Here is a 14,654-nt window from a genome sequence, read left to right on the forward strand (position 1 = left end):
AGAAAATCTTAATACAATCAGGCAGAGTCAACATAGTTTTGAGAAAGGGAAATCACGTTTGACTAACTTATTAGCATCCTTTGAGGAAGTAACATCCAATATGGATAAAGGGCAACCTGTGGATGCGGTGTTCTTGGATTTCCAAAAGAAATTTGACAAAATGCCACATCAAAGATTATTACACAAAACAAAAGCTCATGGTGTAGGGGGTAACATCTTAGCATAGATAGAGGATTCATTAGCTCACAGGGAAACGGTAATTTTCAGGTTGGCAAGGTGTTGCCAGTGGAGTGCCATAGGGATCAATGCTGGGCCTCAGTTATTTACAATCTATATTCATGATTTGGATGAAGGAACTGAATGTATGGTTGTTAAATTTGCTGATGTCGCAAGATAGGTAGGAGAGTAAGTTGTAAAGAGGACAACGTAAGTTGTACAGAGTCTGTATATGGATATAGATTGGTTAAGTGGGGGGGCAAAAATTTAGCAGATGGAGTATAATGTGGGAAAATGTGAACTTGTCCACTACAGCAGGAAGAATAGAAAAGCAACATGTTATTTAAATGGAGAGAAATTGCAGAACTCTGCAGCACAGAGGGATCTGGGTGCCTTGGTACAAGAATCACAAAAATTAATAGGCAAGTACAGCAAGTGATTAAGGAGACAAATGGAATGTTAGCGTCTATTGCAAGGGAAGTGGAGTATAAAAGCAGGGAAGTTTTGCTCCAACTAGAGTTGTACAGGGTGTTAGTGAGGCTACACCTGGAGTACTGTGCATAGTTTTGGTCTCCTTATTTTAGAAGGGAAATAACTGCATTGGAAGCAGTGCAGAGAAAGTTCACTGTGCTGATTCCTGGGATGAAGGGCTTGTCTTATGAGGAAAGGTTGGAGAGGTTGGGCTTGTATCCATTGGAGTTTAGAAGAATGAGAGGTGATCATATTGAAACATATAAGATCCTGAGGGGTCTTGGCAGGGTAGATGCTGAGAGGGTGTTTCCCCCCGTGGGAGAGACTAGAACTAGGGGACACAGTTTAAAAAAATAAGGGGTCTCCCATTTAAGAAGGAGAGGATGAGAATTTTTTTCTCTTAGAGGTTCTTTAGTCTGTGGAATGCTCTTCCCCAGAGAGCAGTGGAGGGAGGGTCATTGAATATTTTTAAGACTGAGTTAGATAGTTTCTTGACTGACAAGGGAGTCAAAGGGTATCAGGGTAGACAGGAAAGTAGAGGCCATGATCTTAAATGGCAGAGCAGGCTCGAGGGGCTGAATGGCTTACCCCTGCTCCAAATTCTTATGTTTGTTATGTACTAGGCACCTTACAGCTGTCTGGCCTTAACACTGACAATAACAAGACCTTACCCACTACCATAGATGTACATGATATAGTACAGAGGCATGTAATTTAGCCCTTCAGTCTTGTGCCGGACCTTTGAAAGAATGATCTAATTTGTTCCACTCCTCTGATCTTTCCTCATATCACTGGAATATTTTTGTTTCCAAGCATATATCCTATTCCCATTTTAAGTTTATTATTGAATCACCTTTCTTCACCTTTTCAGCATTGCATTCCAGATCAGAATAACTGGCCACATTTTAAAATAAGTTGCTCTCATTTCACCTCTGGATTTTTGACAATTGTCTTCTATCCCTGTCCTCTGATTACAAACCCTTCCATCAGAAGTGGTTTCTCCTTATTTACTCTATCAATACCTTCATAATTTTCACCACCTCTATTAAAGCTCTTCTTAATCTTCTCTGTTGTAAGGAGAATTCCAGCTTCTCCAGTATCTGCATGTGACAAAAGTTCTGCATCCCTGGTACTATTCTCACATATCTCATTGGTACCTCCTTGAAGACCTTGACATCCTTCTTAAAGCGTGGTGCCCACAATTGGACACGTCGCCAGGTTTAATGATTGGGGTGTTGGTGCCATGTAAAATTCAGCAGGTGGCCTTCCCGCTGCCTACCCACCCATGCCTGAAATTTCACAGGGGAAGGGAACAGAGTAGGCATCAGGCGGCCCTTAAGTGGTCAATTAATGACCACTTAAGGGCATTGTAATGATATTTTACCCACAGTGAAGTGAGCTGTGTGGGGGGGACGGATTCCCCAACTGTCAAAGTGCGCTCTTTCACGCACGTGCGCGAAAGATCGCACTGCTCCCTGATACTAAGTGCTGTCTCAGGGAGATCACTGACAGTGCTTCAAAGTGTCAAAATAGAAAAATAAAAAAAGATATTAACATGTCCCCCTCATGTGACAATGTCACACGAGATGGGACATGTTAATAAATCTCATGTAAAGTTTATTTAAGATTTTTAAAACGGACATGAAACCTCATCCCACCAGTGGATGAGGTTTCATGTTTTATCAGAAGCCCGCTGGGGCTCCTGGCCTGCCCGCCAGCCTTAAAGTTGGACGGTCAGGGCCCTTAATTATCCTGTCAATGGCCTCAATTGGCCATTGACAGGTCGGCGGGTGGACAGCTGATTTTGCTGTCTGCCCACCTCCCTGAATACTTAGATGGGGTGGGATGACATCAGGGGTTCCTTCCAACGTCATCCCGCGTCATTTTCCCGTCAGCAAGCAGGCCCCACCCCCAAATTGCCAATAGGAAAATTCAGGCCCTTGAATGCTCTATTCAAAAAATGCAAATGCACTCTATCTATCTGTTTACATCTCAAACTATACATCTTAAACTAGTACATCAAAGCACCCAGACTAGCTGGCTTTAATCCAATTAAGACATACCCGCAGACCAAACCTCTGTTAAAAAAATATTTTCCTAAATATTATATACATTAATAGCTTCATGACATCCCCCTCCTTATCAAAAAATGAACCGTCATAATTCTAAAAGATGGCTTCATTTTGATAACCCATCTCGCACTATCTTCTATACTTATTAAACTATTATATTATCAGATGCATGCATTAACATAAATATATATATATATACACACACACAAGTCCTTAGTATCAATAGAAATCATTCTTGTTCAGTGTCAAGGTTTTTTTTTTTAAATGTCCCAATTTTCTTTAAGCTTCAAACTTTTGATAATGCATCTGTGAACAAATTTTCTCTTCCAGCAATATGTGTAATATGTAGATTGAATTGTTGTAATAATAGACTCCATCTGAAAAGCCTTGCACTTTTGTCACGAAATTTGTCCAAAAACCTCAAAGGATTATGATCTGTATAAACAATTGTTTCTGATGAATTGTTTGCAACATAAATTTCAAAATGCTTCAATGCTAACACCAAACTCAAAGTCTCTTTTTTGATCATTGAATATCTTTCTGTTGTACATTCAACTTCCGTGAAAAATACCCTATCGGTTTTTCAATTCCAGTGTCATCTTCTTGTAACAGTACAGCCCCAAAACATATATCACTTGCGTCAATGGCCAACTTGAATTTCTTGGTGTAATTGGATTAAGGATTAAGGATTAAGGAAAATCCCAAGGCCTTTTATACATATGTGGAAAGCAAGCGGGTAGCCAGGGAAAGGGTAGGCCCACTCAGGGACAGAGGTGGGAATCTGTGTGTGGAGCCAGAAGAAATGGGAGAGATACTAAATGAATACTTCTCATCAGTATTATGAGTGGCATGGACAGAGTAGATAGTCAGAGGCTTTTTCCCAGGGTGGAAGAGTCAATTACTAGGGGACGTAGATTTAAGGTGAGAGGAGAAAACTTTAGAGAAGATGTGCGGGGCAAGTTTTTTACGCAGAGGGTAGTGAGTGTCTGGAATTCGCTGCCAGAGGAGGTGGTGGAAGCAGGTACAATAGTGGTGTTTAAGAGGCAGCTTGACAAATACATGAATAGGATGGGAATAGAGGGATACAGACCCCAGAAGTGCAAAATGTTTTAGTTGACGGGCAATATGATCGGTGCAGGCTGGAGGGCTGAAGGGCCTGTTCCTGTGCTGTACTTTTCTTTGTTCTTTGTTCTTTGAACATCCAGCCACTCTTTCTCTTCCCTGACTACCTGCCTTCCTTTCACCTTCCCACTTTTTATCCTTTGAAAGGGTGACGGAAAAAAGGTTTAGCTCTATGAACTAACTCATAATCATCACTATCTCTGCTACTTGTCTTACAGAATCAACCCTCTGTTCCTCCACGTGAATTCTCACTACTGAAGGGGTTGAATCTTTAAAGTCTTCCAAAAGAATTACTTCCCTATTGTTGTCTCTATTTTGAACGTCCGTATCCACTGTTCAAAATTACTTTGTTTTGCTCTTTCAAACTCAGTATAAGTTTTCCTGGGCTGGCTTCTCATATTCCTAAATTCCTGCCTGTATGCTTCAGGAACCAACTCATATGCACTCAAAATAGCTTTTTCTGAAAGCGAAGCAAAAAACCTCAAGCCCTCTACCTAATAGCTTAGATTGTAATAGTACTGTCCAGTTTTCTTGTGGCCATTTCATTTGTTTAGCTAGCTTATCAGATGAAATAAAGAATGCTTCAATATCTGTTTCCTTAAACTTTGGAAGAACTTGTACAAATTTAAACATAACCCCACTGGGTTCTACTCTAGTGACAAATCCTTCCTCACCTACTGACATCTCTTTTCTAACTGCCAACATTTTCAGTTGGAATTCTCTTTCTCTTTCCTCCTTTTCTATCTTCGCAATTTCTAATTCCCTTTTAGAAGCCATTTATTTGTCCTTTGCTTCTAATTCAAGCATTTTCATTTGCAGCTAAAGTCTCACTACCTCCAGCTGTGACTCACAAGTATCAGGTTTCACTTCCAACTGTAGATGCTGTGCTATACTTTTAACTATATCTGAGTTCTTAGCTCCTGCGGGTAACCCCAATTTTAACTTATCCACCAACTCTGTTAACTTACTTATGGTTATTTTCTCCAACCCATTTAGAGTTATCTCTTCTACTCCCAGACAAGTCTTAGCAATTGCCAAAGCCATCTTGCAGTCTCACCACTTCTAAAATACCTCACCAACTCCTGAATTCAAAGTACCACTCGGACCCGTAAACTTTAAGATCCACCAATTCCTAACCAATCAAGGCATTAGAAATATAATTTAATCCCAGACGAGCCCCCAATTGTTATGACCGATGCAGTTGGTAAAGCAAAGTTATTTAAAAATCCCAGAGGGAAACTTCAAACAACTGTCATAATCAATAATTTAAATGTTATGTTTGAGATGCGACTCTAAACTCAGGAATCAGACCACTAGTTTTCGAGGTTTTACATTAAACTTAATGAAATATTTTATTAATTACACAGGTTAAAATATATACACATGGCTACACATTACTACTATCATAACTTTCAACAAATTCCCAAACTAATCTCCATTAAGGCAACAACAACCCATAGACTTAACCAAACACCAGGCAAAGCATTTTCACCTTACGAATTCAAAATGAGGTTCTTTTTACTGTGGAGCCAGTTGGAGGCTTGCAGCTGCCTTTTGATCTTACAACATCCGAAAACTACTGAAGTTATACCTATCAGCCCCATTGAATGTTAATTCTCATTGTATCAACAACCTCTTTGAACTTCACCTTTTAACAATGAAACCCCTTTCACAGTACCAATTTTATTAGTAATATAAACATTCAGCTTGGTATCTGTTAGAAAGGGGTCAAGTTTTCACCCCACTTCTAGAATGCTCTATTCAAAAAATGCAAATGCATGCTATCTCTCTGTTTACATCTCAAACTAGTACATCACAACACCCAGACTAGCTGGCTTTAATCCAATGAAGACATGCCCGCAGACCAAACATCTGTTAAAAAAAATATCTTCCAAAATATTATATACATTAATAGCTTCATGACACTCCCATTTAAGACAGAGATGAGAAGAAATTTTTGCTCTCAGAGCATTGTGAATCTTTGGAATTCTCTTTCCCAGAGAGCGCTGGAGGCAGGGTCAATGAATATTTTTAAGGCAGAGGAAGATAGATTCTTGACTAACAAGGGAGTCGAAGGTTATTTGGTGCAGGCAAAATGTGGAGTTGAGGCCACAAACAGATCAGCTATGATCTTATTGAATGGCGGAGTCGACTTGAGGGTCCAAATGCCCTTCTCCTGCTCTTAATTCATATGTTTGTATGTGTCTGCCCCCCCTCCCAGATTTCTCTATTCCTGCACTCTATTTAAAATTGTATCATTTTAGTTTATATTCACATTTCTCTGTGTTTAATTTTATCTGGCATGTGTCCTCATCCCTAAAAGGATCAAAATCCCCACTGACTCATGGGAGTCCCTGGCTTGTGGCTGACTAAAATAGAGAACAAATAGTCTCTTGGTAGTACAGAACTTGAGTGTTGGTGCAAATAGTGTTGAAGCTTTTTATCTTGCACTCATCAGGACAAACAAAATAATGTAAAATTTCAAAGGGTAAGGGTGCAATAATTTGTACTGCATGAGAAAAGGGTGCTGACTGATTGGCAAGTCACCTCTGGTTGAGGTGTTGCCATGGAGAATGCACCAGAGAACTATTGTTCCCCATGCTTTTGTTTAGTTCAAAAAAAGGGGCAATGCTGGGACATGTTCCTTGTTCCTGCATATGAATATATGTTGCTTCTAGCGAGCATAAATGAGCCACATTATGATGCTGACTGAGAATCTTAAACTGATTGTTAGTGTAATCGTAGCACACACAGGATTGTTCAACGAGTGCTGTCCAATCATGGAATCACATCTAACATTAGACCTTATGTTCTGGATTTTGCAAGCATGAGCTGGTTGAGTATGACCAGTACTCTGCCTATTGCAAACAGCTGAAGGAATGCGTTGTTTGATATGATCCACCGGGAGTTAGGATGTACAGCCTATGTAATTTTCATCACACTAGCACTGAAATTCCTATACCACATTCCTCATTTGTGTGGTAGGTATAATTTCTTTTTGGCTTGATGGAAGCTTTCTGTTAGTGGAAAATAACACTTGTGTTGCTACTGCATAGTTGGAGCATGAAACTTCTAGCTTCAGATCATTGCTCACCATGTATCTCAAGACTCCCAAATAGGCCTAATGCCACCACTTTTGGACCTGAAAGGTACCCAGTCTACCTTAAAATTACCTTGGAACATAAGAAATAGGAGCAGGTGTAGGCCACTTGAACTACTCTGCCATTCAGTGAGTTCATAGCTAATCTTCAACCTCAATTCCACTTTGCTGCCCAATCCTCTTACAACTTGATTCCCTTAGAGTTCAAGAACCTTTTGATTTCAGCCTTGGTATAATCAATGACTTAGCATCCAGAGTCCTTAGCTTTGTAGCATCAAGAAACTTGGTCTCCTCATCTAAGTCATTATTATAGATTGTAAATAGCTGAGGCCCCAAAACTGATCCTTGTGACACCCTCTTAGTAACAGCCTGCCTACTTGAAAATGACCCATTTATTTGACTGATCCCAAAAAACCCTAACAGATGTTCTTCCCAATTATATTATGGTTTTCTAAGTACCTTATTACCACTTCCTTAATAATGGATTCCAGCATTTTCCTGACAACTGATGGTAGACCATCTGACCTGTACTTTATCTCGCCCTCCTTTTTTGAATAGGGCTGTTACATTTGCTACCTTCTAATCAACTGGGATCACTCCAGAATCAAAGGAATTTTGGAAAATCAAAACAAATAGGTCCACTCTTTTTGTAGCCACCTCTTGTAGAACTCTAGTCTGTAAGGCATCAGGTCCATGGAATTTGTCAGCTTTTAGACATATTAATTTCTCTGGTGCTTCTTCTTTATTAATATTAATTTTTATAAGGTTCTCATTCTCATTAAACCCCTGGTTGCCCTCTATTTCTATTACTTTTCATCTGTTACTGTGAAAACATATTTATTTAACATCTCTATCATTTTCTAATACACCATTACAATTTCTTCTGCCTCAGCCAATACTCCCTCTAAGCCATGCACAAATCAGCCCCAATAAGTGACCACACACAAAAATTGAAAGGGCCGGTGCATTTAAATGAATAAGCTGCGCACGACAAATAAAAGACTATACCATTGGTCTCAGCCTCTAAGGGACTCCCTTTTGCGTTTGCTACTCTCTTCCTTTTTACATGCTTGTAAAAACTCTTAAAAAATGATTTTATATTTCTTTCTCATTTACTCCCATTCTATTTTCTCCTTCTTTAGCATTTTTTGGTCCTTTGCTGGCTCCTAAAGTTTTCCTAATCCCCAAAATTACCATACTTCAACTCTTTTAATCTAATACTACCCTTAGCCTCTTTAGTTAGTCATGGATTGATGGCTTTTCCCATGGGGCAGAATTTTCTGCCTGTCGGGCAGGTGGGCCCGACCCAATCTCCGGCAGGCAGGGAGCCGATCCCCGCCGGAGAAGCGGGCCGCACCGCCATTTTACATGGGCTGGCTAATTAAGGCCCGCCCAGCATGACGTCCGGCGGGAAGCGCTATGCGCTTCCTGTGCGGGTGGGGGGGATTCCCCAAAAGCGAGAGAGCACTCTTTCGCGCATGCACACGAAAGAGTGCACATCTCCCCGAGGCAAAGTGCAGCCTCAGGGAAATCGCTTCCACTTTGAAAAAGATTAAAAATAGAAAAAAAAAATTCCCTAACATGTCCCCCTCATGTGACAATGCCACATGAGATGGGACATGTTCATAATTTACTCTATAACTTTATTAAACTTTTTAAAACCCTGCATGAAACCTCATCCCGTCTGTGGATGAGGTTTCATATTTTCTCTATTTGCCGCCGGGGCTCCTGGCCTGCCCACCAACCTTAAGGTTTTAATTGTTTAAATGGTCCTGTCAATGGCCTCAATTGGCCCTTGACAGGTCAGCGGGCCTGCAGCTGATTTTGCCGCGCCCCCGCCTTCCTGAAAATTTAAATGGGGCGGGATGACTTCGGGGGTTCCGCCTGATGTCATCCCGTGTCATTTTACATGTTGGCGAGCAGGCCCCGCCCCCTGCTCACCTACGGCAAAATTCTGCCCATGGAGTTTTTATTTCTCACTAGAATGTATATTCATTGACAATTATAAAATACTTCTTTAAATGATCATGACTCCTCTATCATCATATCTTTAAATTTAATTTCCCAATCTTCCTCACCAAACTTGCCTCTCATTTCTACATCATTGTCTTCATTTAAGTTTGAGACTGTACAGTCAGCATTAAGTATGTCACTCTTGAACTCAACATGAAATTTATCATATTATGATCATTCCTCCCTAGAGGATTCGTGACTATTAGGTTACTAATTAAGTCACTACACCGGAGAAGATCTAAAATAGCTTTATCCCTGGTTGACTTTACAATGTATTGTTCTACTAAATGGTCTCAAATGTAATCCATGAACTCGTCCTCCAATCTATTTTTGCCAATTTGATTAGTCTGATCTGTATAAAGATTAAATTGCCCTATGATTATTGCATCGCGTTTGTTAAAAGCTCTCCTAATTTCTGGATTAATATTCTGTCCAACAGTGTAACTACTACTGTGGTGGTTGGGAGGGGGATGGGGGGAGGGTGCCTGTAAAATACTCTGACCAGTGTTTTATGGTCCTTGTCATTTCTTATCTCCACCCATATTGGTTCTACTTTCTGCTCTTCCAAGCCATGATCCTGCCTTACTACTGTCCTTACATCATCTTTTCCTATCAGGGCTAGCACCCTCTTCCCCACATTCCCCACCCACCCCACCATCTCCCCAACTTCTTTCCTATTTTGTCTGTCTTTTTGGAACTTCATGTGCCTTGGAATGTTTAGTTCCTAACCTTCACCATGCAACCAGGCCTCTGTATTGGCTGTTAGATCAAACCCATTTATTTGGAATTAATTTGTCTGTCTTGTTGTGAATGTTTCATGTATTCAGATAAAGCACCTTTAATTTTAACCTTTTACCCTTTTCCCTGTTTGACCTTATTCACTGATCCGATACTATCATTAAAATCTCTGTCAATTCCTGGCACCACTCTGGTTTATCTTTACCAAACTTACTGCACTGTTCCATTGTTCTATATCCCGGACTTTTCTCTCTAGTTTTACAAACTTCTCCTTACCTGCTGCACCCTCCCTCCACTATCCCAATCCGCAATCCCCCCCCACCCACCATTTTTAATTCACAGAATCACAGAATTGTTACAGTGCAAAGGAGGCCATTCAGCTCATCGTGTCTACACCGGCTCTCCAAATGAGCAATTCATTGAGTGCCACCCTCCTACCTTCTCCCCATAACTCTGCACATTCTTCTATTTCAGATAACAATTGAATCCCCTTCTGAATGCTTCCATTTGTAAGATTTTAGTTTTGGGAGCCACAGATACCTAAAATAAGCAGTTGAGTATTCATAAGTAAATTTAAGGTCATTTATTAAGAAGTAACAGTTTAGATATGATGCATTTGCTAAATAGACAGGATAAGTATGTAACTCATGACAGTGGTGAGTGGTTCACTGGTCCCAGAGACAAATGGATGTTTGGCATGGAGTGTGTTGATCTCAGTAGCTTTTGATGACAGCATTCTGCTCTCTAGCCAAAGTGTCCGGGAACTCTTTCCCCATCTTCATCCATCTTTCATGGTCCATCTTCCATCAAGGTGGCTGCCTGGTGTGGACTGTCACCTGATGAGGACTGCCCCCTGTCTCCCAGCACACGTTAATATACCATATTTCTAGAGACTGGTAGCATACCAGTCAATCACCTGTTCAAACCCTTCTGACTAGTGGGTACAGGACAGGTATCCAAGATGTCTGTGTGGTCACCTCCCATCCTGTTTGTCACCTTGGCTTGAGGTCACCGGGGTATACAGGGCACCAGAATGTTTTCTGCGATCAGTTCAGGAATGTTTGCAGAGACTAGTGACCTCAGTGTGGGGAGCGCAATCTTTGTGACCTTTATCTTTACCTTGTCCTGGTCCCTGATTTCTTAGAATTGTTTATGTTTTTTTTTGAGAGAGAGAGTATTAGATGTTGTGCTAGCTAGTTCCATGAGAATTCTATATAAACACAGTTCTATATAAAAACTCTAAAAACACCATTTCTTAAAGGCACTATTTCTTACAAATTGAATCTGCCTCCACACTCTCAGGCAGTACTTTACAGACCTTAACTACTCATTGCATGAAAAAGTTTTTCTTCGTGATGCTTTTGCTTCTTTTACCCATTACTTTAAATCTGTGCCCTCTCTTTCTCGATCCTTTCACAAGTGGGGACAGTTTCTCCCTATCTACTCTGCCCAGACCTCTCCTGATTTTAAATACCTCTATCAAATCTCCTCTCAGCCTTCTCTTCTCCGAGGAAAACAGTCCCAACTTCTCCAATCTATCTTCGTAACTGAAGCTCCTCATCCCTGGAACCATTCTGGGAATCTTTTCTGAACTATCTCCAATGCTTTCACATATCCTTCCTAAAATGCAGTGACCAGAACTGGATGCAATACTCCAGCTGAGACCAAACTAGTGTCTTATACAAGTTCAACATAACTCCCTTGTGGTTGTGCTCTGTGCCCCTATTAATAAAGCCCAGGATAATGTATGCTTTATTAACTGCCCTCTCAACTTGCCCTGCTGCCTTTAATGACTTATGCACATATACAGCCAGGTCCCCCTGTTCCTGCACCCCCTTTACAATTGTGCCCTTTATTTTATATTGTCTCTCCGTGTTCTTCCTACCAAAATGAATCACTTCACTTTTTCCCTGCATTGAATTTAATCTGCCACCTATGTCCACCATTCCAGTTTAAAGCCCTAGCTGCAGCCCTCGTTATTTGATTCACCGGGAGTCTGTTCCCAACCTGCTTTAACTGGAGACCATCCTGATGTAACAGCTCCATCTTTCGCCAGCACTGGTGCCAATGCCCCATAAATCAAAACTCCTGTCTCTCACACCACTTTTCCAGCCAGGCATTCAATTCTCTGATCAGTTTGATCCAATGCCAATTTACATGTAGCTCAGGTAGTAATCCAGAGATTATTACGTTTGAGGTTCTCTTTATTAATTTGAACCCTAGCTCCTCAAATTCCCTCAGTGGAATGCCATTCCTGGTTTCTACATGAAGCACAATCACCAGTCTTGTCTCTTCCACTCCAAGTTCTTTTCCAGCCATGAGAAAATATCCTTAACCCTGGCACTGGGCAAGCAACACAACCTTCAGGACTCCCGGCCACAGTTGCAGAGAAAAGTATCTATCCCCCTGAATACACTATCCTGTACCACTGCTTCATTCCTTTTTGCACCCCCAACTACATGAACACTCTGAAGAAGGGTCATACGGACTCAAAACATTAACTTTGTTTTTCTCTCTCCACAGATGCTGTCAGACTTGCTGAGTTTTTCCAGCATTTTCTGTTTTTGTTTCGGATTTCCAGCATCCGCAGCATTTTGCTTTTATATAGATGAACGACCTCCTGTATCATGGTATCATGTTCAGTTTGCCCAAGCACCCTGCAGTTTTTGCTCTCACCTACATAGATAGAAAGTACCTCATACCTGTTGGACATTGGTCAAAGGCTGAGACTCCTCCATCACTACACACTAGATCACCTTACCAACCTGACCCCAGGTCACAAAATTTTGTCACTGACTACGACCAAGTCTAAACTAATACCTGATTTCATGAATGTGACTGACTCCTAGGTCAAAGTGTCGAGATACCACTCCATGGTAAATTGCAATGTCTGCTCGAACTCCAGCTCAACAACTCTGAGCCGCAGTTCCTTGAGCTGCAGACACTCACTGCAGATGTGGTTGCTCAGCATCTCATTGGCCTCCACCAACATCCACATGCAGCAGTGACAACAGGCGAACTGCTCTGCCATCACCAACTGACTCTTTCACATGTTTGACTAAAGTTTTTATTCACTTGCTATTTAGTTTTATTAAGTACATTATCTAGTTTATTTCATTAATTTAATAAAATAACTATTTATACTTTCGCTGTCCTTAGTTTAAACCACCACCTTCGCAAAAAAGGCAACAAAATGTAATACAACCCAGCCAGTAACCTACCTGCTGTCCAGACTGTGAGCTGCTCGACCCTCTGCTGTTCTCACTGTGCTCTCGACCCTCTGCTGTTCTCACTGTGCTCTCGGCCCCCTGCTGTTCTCACTGTGCTCCCGACCCTCTGCTGTTCTCACTGTGCTCCCGACCCTCTGCTGTTCCCACTGTGCTCCCGACCCTCTGCTGTTCTCACTGTGCTCTCGGCCCCCTGCTGTTCTCACTGTGCTCCCGACCCTCTGCTGTTCTCACTGTGCTCCCGACCCTCTGCTGTTCTCACTGTGCTCCCGACCCTCTGCTGTTCTCACTGTGCTCCCGACCCTCTGCTGTTCTCACTGTGCTCCCGACCCTCTGCTGTTCTCACTGTGCTCCCGACCCTCTGCTGTTCTCACTGTGCTCCCGACCCTCTGCTGTTCTCACTGTGCTCCCGACCCTCTGCTGTTCTCACTGTGCTCCCGACCCTCTGCTGTTCTCACTGTGCTCCCGACCCTCTGCTGTTCTCACTGTGCTCCCGACCCTCTGCTGTTCTCACTGTGCTCCCGACCCTCTGCTGTTCTCACTGTGCTCCCGACCCTCTGCTGTTCTCACTGTGCTCCCGACCCTCTGCTGTTCTCACTGTGCTCTCGACCCTCTGCTGTTCTCACTGTGCTCCCGACCCTCTGCTGTTCCCACTGTGCTCCCGACCCTCTGCTGTTCTCACTGTGCTCCCGACCCTCTGCTGTTCTCACTGCTCCCGACCCTCTGCTGTTCTCACTGCTCCCGACCCTCTGCTGTTCTCACCGTGCTCCCGACCCTCTGCTGTTCTCACCGTGCTCCCGACCCTCTGCTGTTCTCACCGTGCTCCCGACCCTCTGCTGTTCTCACCGTGCTCCCGACCCTCTGCTGTTCTCACCGTGCTCTCCACCCTCTGCTGTTCTCACCGTGCTCCCGACCCTCTGCTGTTCTCACCGTGCTCCCGACCCTCTGCTGTTCTCACCGTGCTCTCCACCCTCTGCTGTTCTCACCGTGCTCCCGACCCTCTGCTGTTCTCACCGTGCTCCCGACCCTCTGCTGTTCTCACCGTGCTCCCGACCCTCTGCTGTTCTCACCGTGCTCCCGACCCTCTGCTGTTCTCACCGTGCTCCCGACCCTCTGCTGTTCTCACCGTGCTCTCGACCCTCTGCTGTTCTCACCGTGCTCTCGACCCTCTGCTGTTCTCACCGTGCTCCCGACCCTCTGCTGTTCTCACCGTGCTCCCGACCCTCTGCTGTTCTCACCGTGCTCCCGACCCTCTGCTGTTCTCACCGTGCTCCCGACCCTCTGCTGTTCTCACCGTGCTCCCGACCCTCTGCTGTTCTCACCGTGCTCCCGACCCTCTGCAGTTCTCACCGTGCTCCCGACCCTCTGCTGTTCTCACCGTGCTCCCCACCCTCTGCTGATCTCACCGTGCTCTCGACCCTCTGCTGTTCTCACTGCTCCCGACCCTCTGCTGTTCTCACTGTGCTCTTTGGAGAGGAAAGGGAAATTCGAAATGGGACAGTGGAATGCAAGGACAGAGGGTCATGAGTTGAATTTTTTTAAGAGAGGGGTCAGGACAGCAGATTTGAAGGAGAGGGAGAACTTTACCTGAGGAGAGAGAGTCATTGACAATGTCAAATAACATGAGCCAAGGAGGGAAGTGAGACAGTTGATGTGAACAATGTTGCAGGAGCAGGAGTTGGACCTCGTGGACAA

The 14,654-nt window shown here is 43.1% G+C and overlaps 1 protein-coding gene across 1 annotated transcript in view; it reads left to right on the forward strand.

Annotated features, from left to right (window-relative positions):
- Positions 1 to 14,654, forward strand: part of naalad2 (N-acetylated alpha-linked acidic dipeptidase 2) — a 241,323-nt gene that overhangs the window by 209,559 nt on the left and 17,110 nt on the right. The window lies entirely within an intron of this gene.

This window comes from Cetorhinus maximus, chromosome 7 (genome assembly GCF_964194155.1).
Source record: "Cetorhinus maximus chromosome 7, sCetMax3.hap1.1, whole genome shotgun sequence".
Lineage (NCBI taxonomy): Eukaryota > Metazoa > Chordata > Chondrichthyes > Lamniformes > Cetorhinidae > Cetorhinus > Cetorhinus maximus.